The following is a 19306-nucleotide window of genomic DNA, read 5'->3' on the forward strand; positions in this document are numbered from 1 at the left end:
TTAATGATGTTGAGCATTCTTTCTTGTGTTTGTTGGCAGTCTGTATATCTTCTTTGGAGAAATGTCTATTTAGGTCTTCTGCCCATTTTTGGATTGGGTTGTTTGTTTTCTTGTTACTGAGCTGCATGTGCTACTTATAAATTTTGGAGATTAATCCATTGTCAGTTGCTTCATTTGCAAATATTTTCTCCCATTCTGAGGGTTGTCTTTTGGTCTTGTTTATGGTTTCCTTTGCTGTGCAAAAGCTTTGAAGTTTCATTAGGTCCCATTTGTTTATTTTTGTTTTTATTTCCATTACTCTAGGAGGTGGGTCAAAAAGGATCTTGTTGTGATTTGTGTCATAGAGTGTTCTGCCTATGTTTTCCTTTAAGAGTTTTATAGTGTCTGGCCTTACATTTAGGTCTTTAATCCATTTTGAGTTTATTTTTGTGTATGGTGTTAGGGAGTGATCTAATCTCATACTTTCACATGTACCTGTCCAGTTTTCCCAGCACCACTTACTGAAGAGGCTGTCCTTTCTCCACTGTACATTCCTGCCTCCTTTATCAAAGATAAGGTGACTATATGTGCGTGGGTTTATCTCTGGGCTTTCTATCCTGTTCCGTTGATCTATCTTTCTGTTTTTGTGCCAGTACCATACTGTCTTGATTACTGTAGCTTTGTAGTATAGTCTGAAGTCAGGGAGCCTGATTCCTCCAGCTCTGTTGTTTGTTCTCCAGATTGCTTTGGCTATTCGGGGTCTTTTGTTTTTCCATACAAATTGCAAAATTTTTTGTTCTAGTTCTGTGAAAAATGCCAGTGGTAGTTTGATAGGGATTGCATTGAATCTGTAGATTGCTTTGGGTAGTAGAGTCATTTTCACAATGTTGATTCTTCCAATCCAAGAACATGGTATATCTCTCCATCTATTTGTATCATCTTTAATTTCTTTCATCAGTGTCATAATTTTCTGCATACAGGTCTTTTGTCTCCTTAGGTAGGTTTATTCCTAGATATTTTATTCTTTTTGTTGCAGTGGTAAATGGGAGTGTTTTCTTGATTTCACTTTCAGATTTTTCATCATTAGTATATAGGAATGCCAGAGATTTCTGTGCATTAATTTTGTATCCTGCTACTTTACCAAATTCATTGATTAGTTCTAGTAGTTTTCTGGTAGCATCTTTAGGATTCTCTATGTATAGTATCATGTCATCTGCAAACAGTGACAGCTTTACTTCTTCTTTTCCGATTTGGATTCCTTTTATTTCCTTTTCTTCTCTGATTGCTGTGGCTAAAACTTCCAAAACTGTGTTGAATAAGAGTGGTGAGAGTGGGCAACCTTGTCTTGTTCCTGATCTTAGTGGAAATGCTTTCAGGTTTTTACCATTGAGGATGATGTTTGCTGTGGGCTTGTCATATATGGCCTTTATTATGTTGAGGAAAGTTCCCTCTATGCCTACTTTCTGCAGGGTTTTTATCATAAATTGGTGTTGAATTTTGTCAAAAGCTTTCTCTGCGTCTATTGAGATGATCATATGGTTTTTCTCCTTCAAAATGTTAATATGGTTTATCACATTGATTGAGTTGCGTATATTGAAGAATCCTTGCATTCCCTGTGTCCCCTACATCAGCAGGCAGACTCTCAACCACTGTGCCACCAGGGAAGCCCAGAAGATTTTTAATCACAGTTTCAATTTCATTACCTGGATTGGTCTGTTCATAATTTCTGTTTCTTCCTGGTTCATTCTATAAAAGTTATACCTTTCTAAGAATTTGTCCATTTCTTCCAGGTTGACCATTTTATTGGCATCGAGTTGCCTTATAGTAGTCTCTTATTTGTATTTCTGTGGTGTCTGTTGTAACTTCTCATTTTTCTTTTCTAATTATATTGATTTGAGTCCTCTCTCTCTTTTTCTTGATAAGTGTGGCTAAAAGTTTATCAAATTTTTTTATCTTCTCAGAGAACCATCTTTTAATTTTATTTATCTTTGCTATTGTTTTCTTTGTTTCTAGTTCATTTATTTCTGCTGATCTTTATGATTTCTTTCCTGCTGCTAACTTTGGGTTTTGTTTGTTCCTCTTTCTACTGTTCTTTTAGGTGTAAGGTTAGATTGTTTATTTGAAGTTTTTCTTGTTCATTGAGTAGGATTGTATTGCTATAAACTTCCCTCTTAGAACTGCTTTTGCTGCATTCCATAGGTTTTGGATCATAATGTTTTCATTGTCATTTTTCTCTAGGTATTTTTTGATTTCTTCTTTGATTTCTTCAGTGATTTCTTGGTTATATAGTAGCATAGTGTTTAGCTTCCATTTGTTTGTGGTTTTTACAGTTTTTTTCCCGTAATTTATTTCTAATCTCATAGCATTGTGGTTGAATAGATGCTTGATATGATTTCAATTTTCTTAAATTTACTGAGGTTTGATTTGTTCCCAAGATGTGATCTATCCTGGAGAATGTTCTGTGTGCACTTGGGAAGAAAGTGTAATTTGCTGTTTACAGACGGAATGCTCTATAAATGCCCTATAAATCTATCTGGTCTATTGTGTCATTTAAAGCTTGTGTTTCCTTATTAATTTTCTGTCTCAATGATCTGTCCATTGGTGTAAGCAAGATGTTAATGTTCCCGACTATTATTTTGTTACTGTCAACTTCCCCTTTCATGGTTGTTAGCATTTGACTTATGTATTGAGGTGCTCCTATGTTGAGTGCATAAACATTTATAATTGTTATATCTTCCTGGATTGATCCCATGATCATTATGTAGTGTCCTTCCTTGTCTTTTGTAGCACTGTTTATTTTAAAGTCTATCTTATCTGATATGAGTATTGCTACTCCAGCTTTCTTTTGATTTCCATTTGCATGGAATATCTTTTTGCATCCTCTCACTTTCACTCTGTACCCACTTCCCTAGGTCTGAAGTGGGTCTCTTGTAGACCTCATCTTCTTCTTGTATCCATTCAGCCAGTCTGTGTCTTTTGGTTGGAGCATTTAATCCATTCGCATATAAGGTAATTATCGATATGTATGTTCCTATTATCATTTTCTTAATTGTTTTGGGTTTGTTTTTGTAGGTTCTTTTCTTCTCTTGTGTTTCCCATTTAGAGAAGTTCCTTTAGCATTTGTTGTAGAGCTGGTTTGGTCGTGCTGAATTCTCTTAGCTTTTGCTTGTCTTTAAAGCTTTTGATTTCTCCATTGACTCTGAATAAGATCCTTGATGGGTAGAGTAATCTTGGTTGTAGCTTATTCCCTTTCATCACTTTAAATACATCATGCCACTGCCTTCTGGCTTGCAGAGTTTCTGCTGAGAAATCAGCTGTTAACCTTATGGGAGTTTCCTTGTATGATGTTTGTTGTTTTTCCCTTGTTGCTTTTAATAATTTTTCTTTGTGTTTAAGTTTTGTCAGTTTGATTACTATGTGTCTTAGCATGTTGCTCCTTGGGTTTATCCTTCCTGGGACTCTCTGCACTTCCTGGACTTTGGTGGCTATTTCCTTTACCATGTTAAGGAAGGTTTCGACTATAATCTCTTGAAATATTTTCTTGGGTCCTTTCTCTCTCTCTTCTCCTTCTGGGACCCCTATAATGCGAATGTTGGTGCATTTGATATTGTCCCAGAGGTCTCTTCAGCTGTCTTCATTTCTCTTTTCTCTGTTTTCTTTATTCTGTTCCATGGCAGTGATTTCCACCATTCCGTCTTCCAGGTCACTTATCCATTCTTCTGCCTCAATTATTCTGCTCTTGATTCCTTCTAGTGTATTTTTCATTTCATTTATTTTATTGTTCATCTATGTTTGTTATTTATTTCTTCTAGGTCTTTGTGAAACATTTCTTGCATCTTCTTAATCTTTGCCTCTCGTTTTTTTCCGAGGTCCTGGATCATCTTCACTATCATTATTGTGAATTATTTTTCTGGAAGATTGCCTATCTCCACTTCATTTAGTTATTTTTCTGGGGTTTTATCTTGTTCCTTCATCTGGGACATAGTCCTCTGCCTTTTCATTTTGTCTATCTTTCTGTGATTGTGGTGTTTGTTCTGCAGCCTGCAGGACTGTAGTTCTTGCTTCTGCTGTCTGCCCTCTGGTGGATGAAGCTCTCTGAGAGGCTTGTGCAAGTCTCCTGATGGGAGGGAATGGTGGTGGGTAGAGCTGGGTGTTACTCTGGTCGGCAGAGCTCAGTAAAACTTTAATCCGCTTGTCTGCTGATGTGAGGGGCTGAGTTCCCTCCCTGTGGTTGTTTGGCCTGAGGAGACCCAGTACTGTAGCCTACAGGCTCTTTGGTGGGGCTAATGGTGGATTCTGGGAGGGCTCATGCCAAGGAGTACTTCCCAGAACTTCTGCTGCTAGTGTCCTTGTCCCTGTGGTGAGCTACAGTCACCCCCTACCTCTGCAGAAGATGCTCCAACACTAGCAGGTAGGTCTGGTTCAGTCTCCTATGGGGTCACTGCTCCTTCCTCCTGGGTCCTGGTGCACACACTACTTTGTGTGTGGAGTCTCTGTTTCCTTCAGTCCTATTGAAGTCCTGCAGTCAAATCCCACTAGCTTTCAAAGTCTGATTCTCTGGTAATTCCTCCTCCCATTGCCAGACCCCCAGGTTGGGAAGTCTGACGTCAGGCTCAGAACCTTCACTGAAGTGGGTGGACTTCTATGGTATAATTGTTTTCCAGTTTGTGATTTGCCCACCCAGTGGTTATGGGATTTGATTTTATCAAGATTGCACCCCTCCTTCCATCTCATTGAGGCTTCTCTTTTGTATTTTGAGGATTTTCTATGTATAGTATCATGTCAACAGCAAACAGTGACAGTTTTACTTTTCCAATTTGGATTCCTTTTATTTCTGTTTCTTCTCTGATTGCTGTGTCTAGGACTTCCAAAACTATGTTGAATACAAGTGATGACAATGGGTGCTTCAAGTATTTTTAAGCTCTGTTTTCACATATACTCACTTTAAGATTGTTGTGTCTTCTTGGTGAATTGACTCTTCTTCATTTTGTAATGTTCATCTTTGTCCCTAGTAATTTTCTTTGTTGCAAGGTGAACTCTATCTGATATTAACCTAAACACTCTGCTTTCCTTTGAGTGTGTATGGCATGCATGGTATCTCTTTCCCCATCCTTGTACTTTTAACTTACCTCTGTCATTACAGTTGAAGTAAATTTCTTGTAGATAGCATATAGTTGGATCATTTTTAAAAAATCATTCTTCCAACGTGTCTCCTTGACATTTACATGTACTCTGGCTATGTGCATTTAATGTAATTTTATTTGTTTGGAATTTTGTCTGTCACTTTATTTTGTTCAATTCCTCTGTTTCCCCTTCATTACCTCCTATTGGGTTATTCTGAACATGTTTTTTACTATTCCATTTAAATGTGTCTATTATATTTTGACTATTTTTATTTTTATATATATTTTTAGTGGGTGCCCTAGGGATTACAGTATAAATACTTAATTTTTACTGTCTACTTAGAATAAATATTTTACTATTTAACATGGAATATAGAAACCTTACTATAGTAAAGATAAAGACTTTATCTCCCCCCCCCATGTTGGAGTTATTCTTTGTGTTACACCTACTTATTAAAAACCTTTTCAAACCATGTTGTAATTTTTTTTGCTTTCAACTTTTATTCATATTTGAAAGAATTCAATAGAAGGATAGTCTGTTTACCCAGATACATACCATTTGTTCTCATTTCTTTTTTGATGCTACAAGTACATTTCTGGTATCCTATCCCTTAGGCCTGAAATGAATTCTTTAGCAAGTGTTTTAAAGCAGGTCATATGGCAACAAAATCTTAGTTTTCCTTTACTTCCCATTTATTCCTGATGGATATTTTTGATGTATATAGAATTCTGGGTTGATAGTTCATCTTTTTCAGCACTTTAAAAACATTGTTTCACTTCCTTCTGATCACCACTATTTGTGATGTGAACTCTGAAGCCACTTGAATCCTTATTCCCCTATCATTATTCTGTCACTTTTCTTTGATTTTATTCAAGGTTTTTTTCTTTGCCTTCAGTAATTATGATGTATACGATTGTGGATTTGTTTTTATCCTGTTGTGGTGTACTATGATTCTGGAATCTGTAGCTTTACGTCTTTCGCTAAATTTAGGAAGTTTTCAATCATTATTTCATCAAAAAATTTTTTTGCATTATACTCTATCTTGTCTCCTTATCAGGTTTCAATAACACAAATGTTTTACTTTTTGGTAAGGTCCAACAGTCCCTGTGACTGTTCCTTTCTTATAATGTTTTTATGTTTGTTTTCAGATTTAATACTTTTTACTGATCTATTTTCAAAGTTCAGTGATTCTTTCTTCTGTCATATCCATCTGCTATTGAGCCCATCAATTGGGTGTTTTATATGTTATTGTAATTTTCAGTTCTAAAATTCCCCTTTGTCTCTCCTTTATTTCTTTTATTTCTTTGCTGAGACTTTCTATTTGCTTAAAGGGTTCATCCTTACCTCTTGGAGTATGATTATAATAGGTGATTTAAAGTGTTTGTTATATTATTTCAACATTTGTCTCATCCCTGTGTTGTTGTCTGATGATTCACTTTTCTCAAGCAAGTTGAGATTTTCCTGATCCTTACATGCCAAGTAGTTTTTGATTGTATCTTGGATATTTTGAATACTGTTACCGGATTTTAGGTCTAATTTTAATCCTACATAAAATGTTGACGTTTTTGTTTTGCGGACTCTTGACCTAATTCAGTTTAAGCCACAGGTTCCACCCAGTCTCTGTGGATGGCAGTTTCAATATAAGTTCTGTTCTTAAAGATTTTTCAGTGTTATTTGGATTTGTCTTTGGTGTGTGTCACCCATTTGCCAATCTGGAACTTGAGCAATGGTCTTTATGTTAAGTTTTCAGGTTTTTGGTGTCCTGAATAGCATCAGATTCAGATGTGAAAAGCTCAAGATTAAGCCTCATTCATAAAGAGCTTTTTGGATTTCTCTCCCCTTGGGCTCCCCTTTCCCTGGCTCCACCCTTTCCACAGTTTCTTCTGGTTCTCTGAGACTTCTCTTTTTGGTTCTGTCACTAGAAAGCTGGTACTTCATTTACTCTGCTCTGTACTTTTCATGACTGTGCCCATTTCTTGCAATGACAGGAAAGAAAACAATAAAGGAAGTTCTCCCCATGCACATTCCTCAGATAGTAGAGGAAGGTTCTTTTCCATCAGAGTTTTAGGCTACTGCAAACCTCCATATGTACCACTGTCATTGCTGCCACTTAAGTTCCAGAGAATGGGGAGAAGAGGGAAAAATAAAAATATGGGAAAATTTCCTCACCCTCTCTGAGAATTAAGAGACTCATTTTCTTTTCTTTGTACCAGAATTGGAGAGCTTCTTTTAGCTTCTTCCCTGTCTGTGCCCGTGTCCACTTCATGTTCAAATTGTGTTGAGTTCAGACTGGTAGTTACTATTAGGGGAGAATAAGGTAAATTCACTGCCAGTTTGAAGGTACTTCTATTTTGGCATTCTTCCCCAATGTGTCTGGTACTATTTACTTTTCAGAGCCTGAAGATGTTCCATGCATTCTGTTTAAGTTTTATAGCTGCATTCAGAGAAAAAGACAGGATGAAGTGTGTTTATTCCATCTTAACTAGAATTGAAAGTCTCTATCCTATTTAATTAAATATTGACATAAGAATAAAAAAAGAATCTTCCAAGAAAAGATGCACTGTGGCCATTTAAAAATTGAATACAACCTATTCAGTCAACCAGTTTCAGGCCATTGTGAATGTTTCAGTTTTAGTATGTTGGAGGGAACAAAGTCAAGTATCGCAGGATATACTTCAAGGAAGAAACTTAAATATAGCCATTCCCTATTTATCTGCTACCTCTTCTATTTGTAGAAAGCTCCAGATGGCTTCACTGTAGAGTATGAGAGTGAACTAAGATAAGGTAATGTCAGAACCCAAGCACAGGTCCTGCTAGAAATAATCAGAATGCTTTTCTAATCCTGGCATGAAAAATACATGTCCAAAGGTATAACAATGAGATTATGCCATATAATAATTCCTCAAAAATCACACAGCCTCATTGTTCGAGCACCAGAACTCAACCAGTATGCGAAGAAAGTTAGATGTTGAGGTAAACTCCAAGCTTTCTGTGTTTCTGCACAAGACTGTTTTCATGTTTCTCTCTTATTTCAGGGCTTATAGTGGCTCCCTACATCACTTTGACTAGATATCAAAGCCACTTCCTAACTCTCGGTGCCAGGTTCATTTCTCTCACCTCTTATAGTCCTCCTCAGAGGACTTTTATCAGTCTTGCTTTGTGTCTTTTCCTGTTTCATACACTGATTTAGCAACAACCTGATTCTTTAAAGAGATTATCCTATTAAATTAGTATTTTAAGTATAGTTTACTTATTTAATAGACTGACCATAAATAACAACAAACTTTTTCATATAATTTTTATCCATTTCTGTGAATAATTTCATTTAATTTATTGGTAAGTCTACAAATATCTCTGATGGTTAACTTTCTTACTTCAAAGCACACAGATGCCAACAGATGTGACTTTTTGCTTTTTCCAAATTCATATCTGAATATTTACTACATGCCTTTGAATTTCTTTCCATTCCTTGGTGAGAGAGTATTGGGAGGAGGAACCCATATTAATTAATATTAATCTTCATATTAATATACATTCATTTTTTGCTTCTTTTCTCCAATTTTAGTGAAAGAGGTAACACTCATCCTTTCCAAGGCTACTGTTTCAACATTAGCTATGAATTCCGTTTCCTCTTAACTTATCAGGAGCCTTAGTTAATCATTTGCTGCCTTTCTCCTACTCTTAATCTCTCTCTCCCTCTCCATTGGCTCTACCTGCTCAGGTATAGAGCCTGCTTAAAAATATCTTTCTTCTACACAGTTACTGGTATCCCTTCAGTTACTGCTGTTTCTTTCACTGAGAATGTTGACATTTGCTGTTTTACATTCTAATTTCCTATAAATTTAAAAATCCATTGCCACCTGGCTTCCTCTACAATCAAGCAATTAGAAATGACTCTTGCCAAAATCACTGATAATCAATAATCATATTTTTTTTTCCAGTTTTTATACTCTAAAGCTTGGTTGGTCACTCCTTACTATTATAAACTAATTTCTATGAACTTATATGTTACCATAGTCTCTTGGTTTTCCCCTGGTCTGACTACTGTTTGTATACATTTTGGGCTCTACTTTTCCCACTTTAATAATAGTTTATTCCAGTCTCATGGCTTCAGGTACCATATATGCATGACTCTCAAATCTATATCTGTAGTCCATTACAAGGGAGGGGGAGGGGGGAGGGAGAGAGTGAGACATTTGGTTTTCTACTGGACATTACCCTTTGGCTATTCCATGGGCACTTCAAATTCAATGTGTTCAAAACTGAGTTCATGCTCATCCTAATAGTATGTGCTTCATCCTCTATTCACGATCTCAGTGAACCCTTACAATCGCACGGTGTTCAAAATCTGCTTTCTCTCATACCTCCACGGTTAATCAGCAACCAAATCCTAACAATTCTATTTTTAATTATCTTTTGACTCTTTTTCTTCTTAATCCCATGGCTATTTTCTTTGTCCGGGCCTCTACAATTTCTTCTTTAAATTACAGCATTAGTCTCCTTACTGGCCTTCTGGTCTCTAGTCTTGATCTTCTTCAGTCCATTGGCCACATTGCAGCCTTAGTGATTTTTCTAAACAGAAAAGTGGATCATATAATTCCTTTGTTTAAAACCTTTCAATGATCTCCCCAAACATTCAGAATAAAATTATGGTTTCTTAGTGTAATATACAAGGCCTTCCCTGATCTAATACCACCATTTTCTTTAGGAAGCCTCCTTTGATTTGCCTTCATCCTTACCAACCCCTCTACCAGCCCCTCCCCACAATATGGACTAGGTGCTTATGTTTTACAATCCTACAGTATAACTCTCTGTGCCATCACAGCCCTCATCACATGGTATTGCCACTAACTATTTTTTTGTTGCCATTTAAATAATGCCTATGTATGATTAATCTTTATATCGCAATGTCCATGCTGGGACGTCAGTCCCTGGAACACTGGGATGTTTATTGAATGAATGTATGAAAGAATGAGTGAAAATTTTTGAAATCCAAATTGAAGAATTTAAACTCTTGAGCAGGGAAATGGCATGAAAATCACTGAAGAACGTTAGATGAATAGTAGATAAGGTAAAGATATCTGGAAGTGTGTAGAGATGGTGAGATAACTGATAACCACAAGGCTTTTTGTAACAGGTATGATGTCAAAAAGATCTAAAATGGTAGGTTGGGTGACATGCAAAATAACTAATAATTCCTTTTAAACTTAAATTATTAAAGCCCTAGAATGAATTATGTCATTGGCCTCAGAAAAGATTACAGAATCAAACTGCCATATTCTCAAAGCAGTATGTATCCAAAATTTCATATATTTTATATATATATATACACACATATGTAAACATATGTATACACACATATACATAATTTTTATATCATGAATTCAATATATTTTTATATCATAATTAACATTGGGATGCAAAGAAAACCAATTATATTTAAGCTGTATAAATCTTATGTAGTTGTAATTTGTTCAAAACAAGCTTCTTTCTATTATGTTTTAATTTTTCCCTATTGGGTCTTCTAGCTGAAGGGCTAGAAGTTGCCTGTTTGTTTTATCTGTGGTGTAAGCTCTGTTTTCTTCATATGTGCTTTCCAAATGCTGCCATGACTGTGCTTTTAAAGTTAAACACCTTACTTATTTAGTTCATATCAATAGAAAGCTTAGAATAACTAAACTCCTTATGAAGTCAAGTTCAGAAAACTAGTATTTATTTTCTTTAAACAGCCTAGAAATGCAATATGTCATTTTGTTGCAGGTGTAAATTTGAACAATATGATATCTATTTTCAAAGTCTATTATGCTTCAAACAATTTTAAATATTTCAAAAACTATGGATTTTACTGTTCTAAATTAAACAAGTACCACAAAATTTTTTTACCAGTATTTGTGCCAATAGAAAACAATAGGTATTTCCTATCAGTCTCCAATTCTCATTGGTTAGTTTAGAAGCTATTTTTTAATCTTTATTTTGGTTAGAGATACTCTAGCATGTGATTTTAAAAAATAGATTTAACTTAAGCAAAAGAAGCTCCTTTTATGTTAACCTATTTATTTCGCTTTTCAACTGTTAAAGTGCTTTCCCTCCTTCTTAATCCGTATAAAACTATTAAGATTTTTTTGTGTGTGTGGTACGCGGGCCTCTCACTGTTGTGGCCTCTCCTGTTGCAGAGCACAGGCTCCGGACGCGCAGGCGCAGCGGCCATGGCTCACGGGCTCAGCCGCTCCGCGGCATGTGAGATCTTCCCGGACCGGGGCACGAACCCGTGTCCCCTGCACTGACAGGCGGACTCTCAACCACTGCGCCACCAGGGAAGCCCAAAACCATTAAGATTTTTTAAATGGCCCATATTCTATCTGCAGGCTGATTATTTAGTTCAGTAAGCAATAAAAAGCATTAACAGTCTAATATAATCCCAAGAGTTCCCTAGTAGGAAATGAATACGACATTCTTGTTAATGATTTTGACTAACCAGTCTTTACAGTGATGTTGGATTTTTGTGGTTACCACTTTATTTTATAAACAATATCTACATGACTTTCAAAGGCAAATAAGAATTTGAACTTTATTTTACCTATTACATCATGATGAATTATTTTCTTCTTCTAAGAGAAGTAATATTCCTCTGAATATTTTTAGTATCATGTTGTTAAACTATAAACTTGCTATTGAATTACTCTAGAAAAACTTTTCTTAAAACTGTTTTGTTTTAAAGCACACATACAGAAAAACACACAAATGTATGGTTTAATGGATTCTTTTAAGGCGCTACACCATTTTAACAACTACCCAGACCAAGAACTAGAATTTTACCACTTACTGCAGAAGCTCCTCAGTTCCCAGCTGCCGGTCGTAGACCCTTCCCTCTCCCCAAAGTAACTACTCTTTTGAGTTTTATAGTCACCATTTCCTTACAGTTTTACCACTGAAGTGTTCATCCTTGACATTATAGTTTAATCTTGCACAATAAAAAAAATTAAGATTTTAATAAAGTCTCATTTAATCTACATGTTCTTTCATCTTTTCCTTTTCTTTATAATTTATAAAGAAATTTATAATTTCTTTATTGAATAATAATTTATTTGTTGAATAACTTTGGGAAACATTGACTGCAATTCTATAAATTCTTCTGCTCTGCATATTCCCTGAAACTTAGTAGCTGGATTCAGAGGCTTGATCAGACTCAGGTTTGCTACTTTTGTGTTTTCTTTCATCAAGAGGCACTTAATGCTGTTTTTCCCTCTTTTCCTGATGTTACTTGCTGCTGATGCTCAGTGCCTAGACCTATTCATTTACTGGGGGTTGCAAACAGTGATATTCTAGTTCTATCATTCCTTATTCAAATATTAGGTGTATACAATAGATACTTTCCCTGACCTATTTGGTTACCTAGTAGAACAGTTCATACAGGAGTCAGGATAAATGCTTGATTCTTTTCCTTCAGTTGTCAGTTTTCAAGATAATGAAATTACCCTCAGAAAATGACCTATTCATATATTTAAAAAAATATTTTAAACTCATAGATTAAAACATCTTTATTTCAATTGAAATTATTCTTTTTGAAGCTCAAATTACTGCATCATTGGCCAGTGGGGGCCTCTTGAAGTTAGCACCTGCGTCCTTTGACATGGTCCTAATAGTCTTAATTTCTTCTTCATTCAATATAATGATGCTCCAGGTTCATCTTCCCCAGACCTGGAATGACTCATTTCTCTAAGAAGAGCTAGTTTCTCTTAGAAGTAAATAATATTTTAAGATCATTATCTGGGCACTACGGAAACGTAGTTATTTTTCTAGGCTTCTTCAGTAGAGAAAACTAGTATATTTTACACTCACACTCTTTCTCTCTCACTCACGCACACATATTCTACAGTACTGCATATGAATTCATATTGACATTTTCTATTCAAATTTAGGATTATAGATTTTTTTTATATGTAACCTCCTTTATGTTTTACATTCTTACTCCAAACTAAGAATCCTCTTTGTCAAAGACACAAGAGGACTTGAGGATATGGGGAGGGGGAAGGGTAAGCTATGACAAAGTGAGAGAGTGGCATGGACATATATACATGACCAAACGTAAAATACATAGCTAGTGGGAAGCAGCTGCATAGCACAGGGAGATCAGCTTGGTGCTTTGTGACCACCTAGATGGGTGGGATAGGGAGGGTGGGAGGGAGGGAGATGCAAGAGGGAAGAGATATGGGAACATATGTATATGTATAACTGGTTCACTTTGTTATAAAGCAGAAACTAACACACCATTGTAAAGCAATTATACTCCAATAAAGATGTTTAAAAAAAAAAGACACAAGATGATAGAATTAGAATAACCTATAAATACTTTAGCCTTTGATATGCATTCTTTTGGGAACAACCAAAATAATAATCTCTCTTTAGGTATGCTACCATTTACGAATGTTCTAGGAAAGAACTGCGTTAAATTTGTCCTATGTTTCTTTGTCAAGTTCCTATAATTTTATTATTTGAGTTATTTTATATTTTAGCTCAAGGCAAATTTTGTCATCTTCCCATACAGCACCTTCTTCTTTGGCCTTCTCACTCCTCAGTTTCTTCAATGTGTTAGCCCCAAGAGGTTTTTCTATAACCCTATAAGAAGCATTTCCTCTATAATGTCGTCACTTTAGGGTCTGTTTCCCAAATAAATATTGATTGGCACCTGTTGTATGCTTTACTGAGTACTGGATAGTCAAATAAATTCATTAGAAGTGAGTTATGTCACTGTGACCAGCAGGTGTTAAGCAAGTAGAAGAATTAAATGATTGTGAAATAAAATCCTTTGTTATAGCACAACTAGTGGCTTTTGTTTAACTCAGGAAAGAGAGAGTCTTATTAGCTGATAAAAAATAGACTTGTCATTGAGAAAAACACTATTGGAATACCCTTTTCCCTCTGCAGTGGTGGGCTTTCCTAAATCTTTGCATTTCAGCATATTTATTTAATTTTTTGATGGACATGATTTGGTTGTATTATTCGCAAAATAAAGAAAAATAAATAACGAAAGTAACAGGATCTTTACATTTGTTATTACAATTATCCAGAAGCATTCCCATCATAAAAGTTCTGCATAACAGTTGTGACCGATTGACTTCTATAGAGACAAAGAGGTTATTTCCATTTTCTAACATAAGGACTGCTTTTCTTCATAAAAATCCAATTAAGATCACTTTGACAATCAACTCTGGACTGAATGACTCTTGCAATTTAGATCTTCAGTATTTTTTTTTTTTTTTTTTTTTTTTTTTTTTGCGGTACGCGGGCCTCTCACTGTTGTGGCCTCTCCCGTTGCGGAGCACAGGCTCCGGACGCTCAGGCTCAGCGGCCATGGCTCACGGGCCTAGCCGCTCCGCGGCATGTGGGATCTTCCTGGACCGGGGCACAAACCCGTGTCCCCTGCATCGGCAGGCGGACTCTCAACCACTGCGCCACCAGGGAAGCCCATCTTCAGTATTCTTAAGTTGAACTTTCTGTTCTGAATTTAAAATAAAATTGTGTTTGAAGCTGTCAGAAAATGGTACATTTTAATGTAAATATATCTTGAAGTTGTTTTTAAAGCCTTGGCTAAGTCTTTAAATTAGGCATATAGAATGACTTATAATCCTAAAATTTTAAACATTTCTATTACATCAAATAGAGAGTGACTGGGACTATACTTGCAATTACTGTAGAAATTTGTTTTGAATAATAACATGTGCCTAAGAAAAAATGTAGAAAAGTTTATCAGGGGCCTTTTGAGGAGGTGTCCTGAATCTGTCCCTCCCAGTGATTCAGGCCACCATCCAACAATGCACTTTTCTTATGGTGACTTGGCATCCACTGAGCACCAGCAGGAGAGTCATCCCTGAACACTAAGAATGCCACCTTAAGGTCTCTGTGACCTGTACTTTGAGGTCTCAAAAATGTAAAAGCCAGTTTAAAAATACTTTAAAAAAGTTTTTAAAAGTTTAAAGCAAGTCTAATATGTTTCTTCTCATTTAAACGCTTTATGTATTAAAAGCTAATCATTCCATAAAACGTATACTGCTGGTGTCAAAGTAACATTACAATTTCAATAAACTCTCCCATAATATTACAATATGACACATTATTTTTCTCTCTCTCTCTTTTAAAGAAAACCCTGGTGGTTCCATTATTTTAAAAGGAAATACTGGTGAATGAATGATGAAAGGAATTTTCAAATACCACAGTGACTTCAAAAATTTTGGTGATGGATTTGAGATGGTTAAAATATAATTAAAAAAGAATTATCAGAAGGTGTGCCAACAACTGCTTGGTGGTGAGTAGACATTATCAAAGACGGATAAAATTGCAATGTAAGTGATGATTGATTAGTGTGGAAAAGCGTAATTTCTTTCATCTTTTTGGTTTTTGTGATAAACAATTTCTAGTTAATCACAAAGTATAAGGAATGTTTTGGGACTTATATTGGATGTGACATCAGCAATTAGCTGAGCCTCTAATTTCTCAGTTGACATAAATGAGGTCCAGGAAAATATGGTGACTTCCCCAAGGTCACACAGGTAGTTAGAGACATGATTAACAACCAGGATATCTGACTTTCCCTTTCAGTGTTATTTTTCTAGGACCTGTCTGCCTCTTAAAGATGTTTCTGCAGACTCAAAACACTGTGGGTGAGACAGGTTGATGTAGGCACAGGTAGGAATCAAGCCAGGTGTGACAGAAGGGACTAACAAAGTCCTCAGGAAATGTGACAGTACTTGCCCTCTTTGAAAGCATTAGGTTTCAAATATTTAAAGCATTATGCTGTTCAACTAAAATATGCCTACAGGCCAGCCAGTTGCCTTTTTGTTACTCCGGGGGTTTCATTTTTTAGCTGCTTAGATATATTCAGTATCTAAAATGGGTTCATATAGATGTGTTTATAAACAGTAATACAATTTCAATTAGAGGTTAGAAATTTTTTTTGCTGTGGAATACATCGTAAATAAAAGGTTTTATAAAGAGCGCTGAGTAGATGATAGTGTACCCATCATTGATAGGATTTCTTTCTTTCTTTGATAGCTTTGGAGGCATTTTAGGAAGTCTGTTTAATCCATCCAGTCAATCAGGAGTCTCAGGAGTTGATCCCTTTGCTGTAGGGCTGTGTGGTACCTTGCCAAGATAGAAAACTTCCTGTTTTTCAGTGTTATAAAAAACAAAGCTTTAATGGTTGAGAACCTGCCTACAGAAAGTAAATAATGGCTCTGCATATGTTTTGCTAGCTACTTTTATAAATTGAATTTCCTGTGCAAATACAAATACCTTAAGAGTCCAGAGTCCAATAATCAAAACCAACCCTCGATATATTTAACCCTCATGTCAAAACTTTAGAATGTTTAAATCTATTTTCACTATGAGACATGTCCTTATTATAACATATAACCTCTGTGTTGATGCAAATTCCAAATATTGTTTCACCAGTGCTTTTATTCCAGAATAAGCAAAAAGGAAGAGAGAGGTACGATGATAAATGTTTTGTGAGTTTATTGACATTTTTTTTAACATCTTTATTGGAGTATAATTGCTTTACAATGGTGTGTTAGTTTCTGCTTTATAACAAAGTGAATCAGTTATACATATACATATATCCCCATATCTCTTCCCTCTTGCGTCTCCCTCCCACCCTCCCTATCCCACCCCTCTAGGTGGTCACAAAGCACTGAGCTGATCTCCCTGTGCTATACGGCTGCTTCCCACTAGCTAGCTATTTTACGTTTGGTATTATATATGTCTGTGCCACTCTCTCACTTTCTCCCAGCTTACCCTTCCCCCTCCCGGTGTCCTCAAGTCCATTCTCTAGTAGGTCTGAGTCTCTATTCCTGTCTTGCCCCTAGGTTCTTCATGACCTTTTTTTTTTTTTTGATTCCATATATATGCGTTAGCATACGGTATTTGTTTTTCTCTTTCTGACGTACTTCACTCTGTATGACAGACTCTAGATCCATCCACCTCAGTTTATTGACATGTATTATTTACTTATGTACAAGACTTTGGAGATGTAAAGCAGTATGTTAAAGGAGTTAAAGAGTGGACTCTTGGTTGGGGAGATGACATGAACTCACAGAAAAAAATAGCAATAGATGCTCATGAATCAGAAGTGTCAAATGTGTGCCATGGTGTTATGGGTATTAACACAATTGAAAGAATACTTCATCCTGGCAAAAGCTAGGAAGGTTTTAGATAGGGGGAACAACTAGGGGTAAGAGGGGAAAAGGTACATTCAAAGGCATAACCATGGGAAGCCATTTGAGGTGTCAGGGGTATGGGACAACCTCTCTTTATCCAAAGTCTAATGAACCACTAAGGACATTGTGTAAGAAAGGCAAACACATTTTGGGAATCTACAATGTGCCTGGGAACTTTTCAAACATTCTTTCACTTGAAATTAACTCCAAAGTAAGTATTAAGGACATACTCATCTTACTGATTCAGGAAACTGAGTGAGGCTCAAGGGAGGTGAAAAGATTTGTCTTGGAGTTTCTGGGTGCAAGGCTAGTGCTCTTTGCATGGAATTACAAAGAACACTGTCTTTCTTTGTGGGACATCCAGCTGGAAATGTAGGACCCTTTGTTTTGATTGTCTCCTAGTCACAATGGTGGTGGTGAGGGATTCCCACCCTAGTGTTATGGGGATGGCTGAGCACACCACACTCAACATGAGACACTGACAGCAGTTTATTAATCACATAAACTCCCAGCCTGGGGGAGGAAGACATCCGACACCACCCAAGGCTACACAGGGCTTGCACTCAGGAACACCGTGAACAAAACAAGCAAGGGCTGTGGGAAGCAGGCTCTGTAGCAGTAAAAATGTGATGTTCCCCTGGTTGCTGTGGGAAGCTATGATTGGCTACTTTCAATAATTCCGAGGGCTGGCAGGGAAGTGAAACCTGCTATTCAGGGATAAGCAGGAACTATTTTTGGTACATCTGTTAAGGAGTGTTCAGCTAGGCGACATTATACACAAGAGCAGAGTTGGGAGAGGAATTTGAGGTTAGGCCGTTTTGAGACTTTCCTGGTTTCGGATGTCAAGGCAGCACATAATACTAGTTGAAGGCCTTTTATCACACCCTTATGATACTGTCAGCTCTTTTATCTTTCTAAGTTTTTCGTATTCTTCAAACAGAAGTGGGTTTTTTTTGTTTTGTGAAGGTAGGAACTCCTCACTATTCCTATGTGTGTTAGACTCCTTTTATATTCCTGGCACTTATTCTCTTCTTATCATTGTCTTGCTTATTTGCAGATGCTTTTTTCTTATTGGCTACCCCCAAAGAAGTAAGCTCTGTAAAGGCAAGGGACCTTTTTTTTTTTTTTTTTGGTGCTACGCGGGCCTCTCACCGCAGTGGCCTCTCCCATTGCGGAGCACAGGCTCTGGACGCGCAGGCCCAGCGGCCATGGCTCACAGCCTAGCCGCTCCGCGGCATGTGGGATCCTCCTGGACAGGGGCACGAACCCGTGTCCCCTGCATCGGCAGGTGGACTCTCAACCACTGCACCACCAGGGAAGCCCGGCAAGGGACCTTTTTAATTATCGTATTTATTGCTGTGTTCCAGTGCCTATGACAGTCTCTGGCATATAATGAATGCTCAATAAATTTTGTCAAAGAGAACAAATAAGTATAGTTATAAATTATAGACCTGAAGATATTTTTATTTGGTGCTGAGCCTTTCCTCAGTCAGATTAATACACCAAAAATGTATCAAGGGCCTTTTCTGTACCAGCTTCTGTTTTTAGAATAAGTTTCTACCATCAAATAACTAATATTCTGGAGGAGGAGACAAATTAATAAAAATACAGCTGTAACTTGATGACAATATCTGTGAAACAAAAGAGCAGAGGGGTTTGAGGCCTTAAGATGAAATTGTTCTTGAATAATCAGAAAGGAAGCCACAACTGTTTTTTTCAATCCAGATAAAGGAACCCCCCAACTTATTTTAGCTACATATTCCCATTTTCTGTACTTCTTAAAGACAGAGAATATCAACAAAGATATATCTTAAGTCTTTCATGATGGAATTTAAGATGAAGGATAAATTCCAAAATTTAGTTTCTTTTTAGCTCTTATATGAGTTTTGTCTACATACTAAATGTTGTAGGAAATGAAACAATTAAAAAAATGAGATGTGTGTCTAACATACGTAGATACTGTTTGCTACCTGCTTCATTTATAACTGTCA

The 19306-nt window shown here is 36.5% G+C and overlaps 1 long non-coding RNA gene across 3 annotated transcripts in view; it reads left to right on the forward strand.

Moving 5' to 3' along the window:
• Positions 1 to 19306, forward strand: part of LOC132597273 (uncharacterized) — a 318142-nt gene that overhangs the window by 218448 nt on the left and 80388 nt on the right. For all 3 annotated transcript variants that reach the window (XR_009563801.1, XR_009563802.1, XR_009563800.1), the window contains one exon: positions 15242 to 15406. This is a non-coding gene — a long non-coding RNA (uncharacterized lncRNA). The remainder of the gene's footprint in view (positions 1 to 15241; positions 15407 to 19306) is intronic.

The sequence above is a fragment of the Globicephala melas genome, chromosome 4 (assembly GCF_963455315.2).
Source record: "Globicephala melas chromosome 4, mGloMel1.2, whole genome shotgun sequence".
Lineage (NCBI taxonomy): Eukaryota > Metazoa > Chordata > Mammalia > Artiodactyla > Delphinidae > Globicephala > Globicephala melas.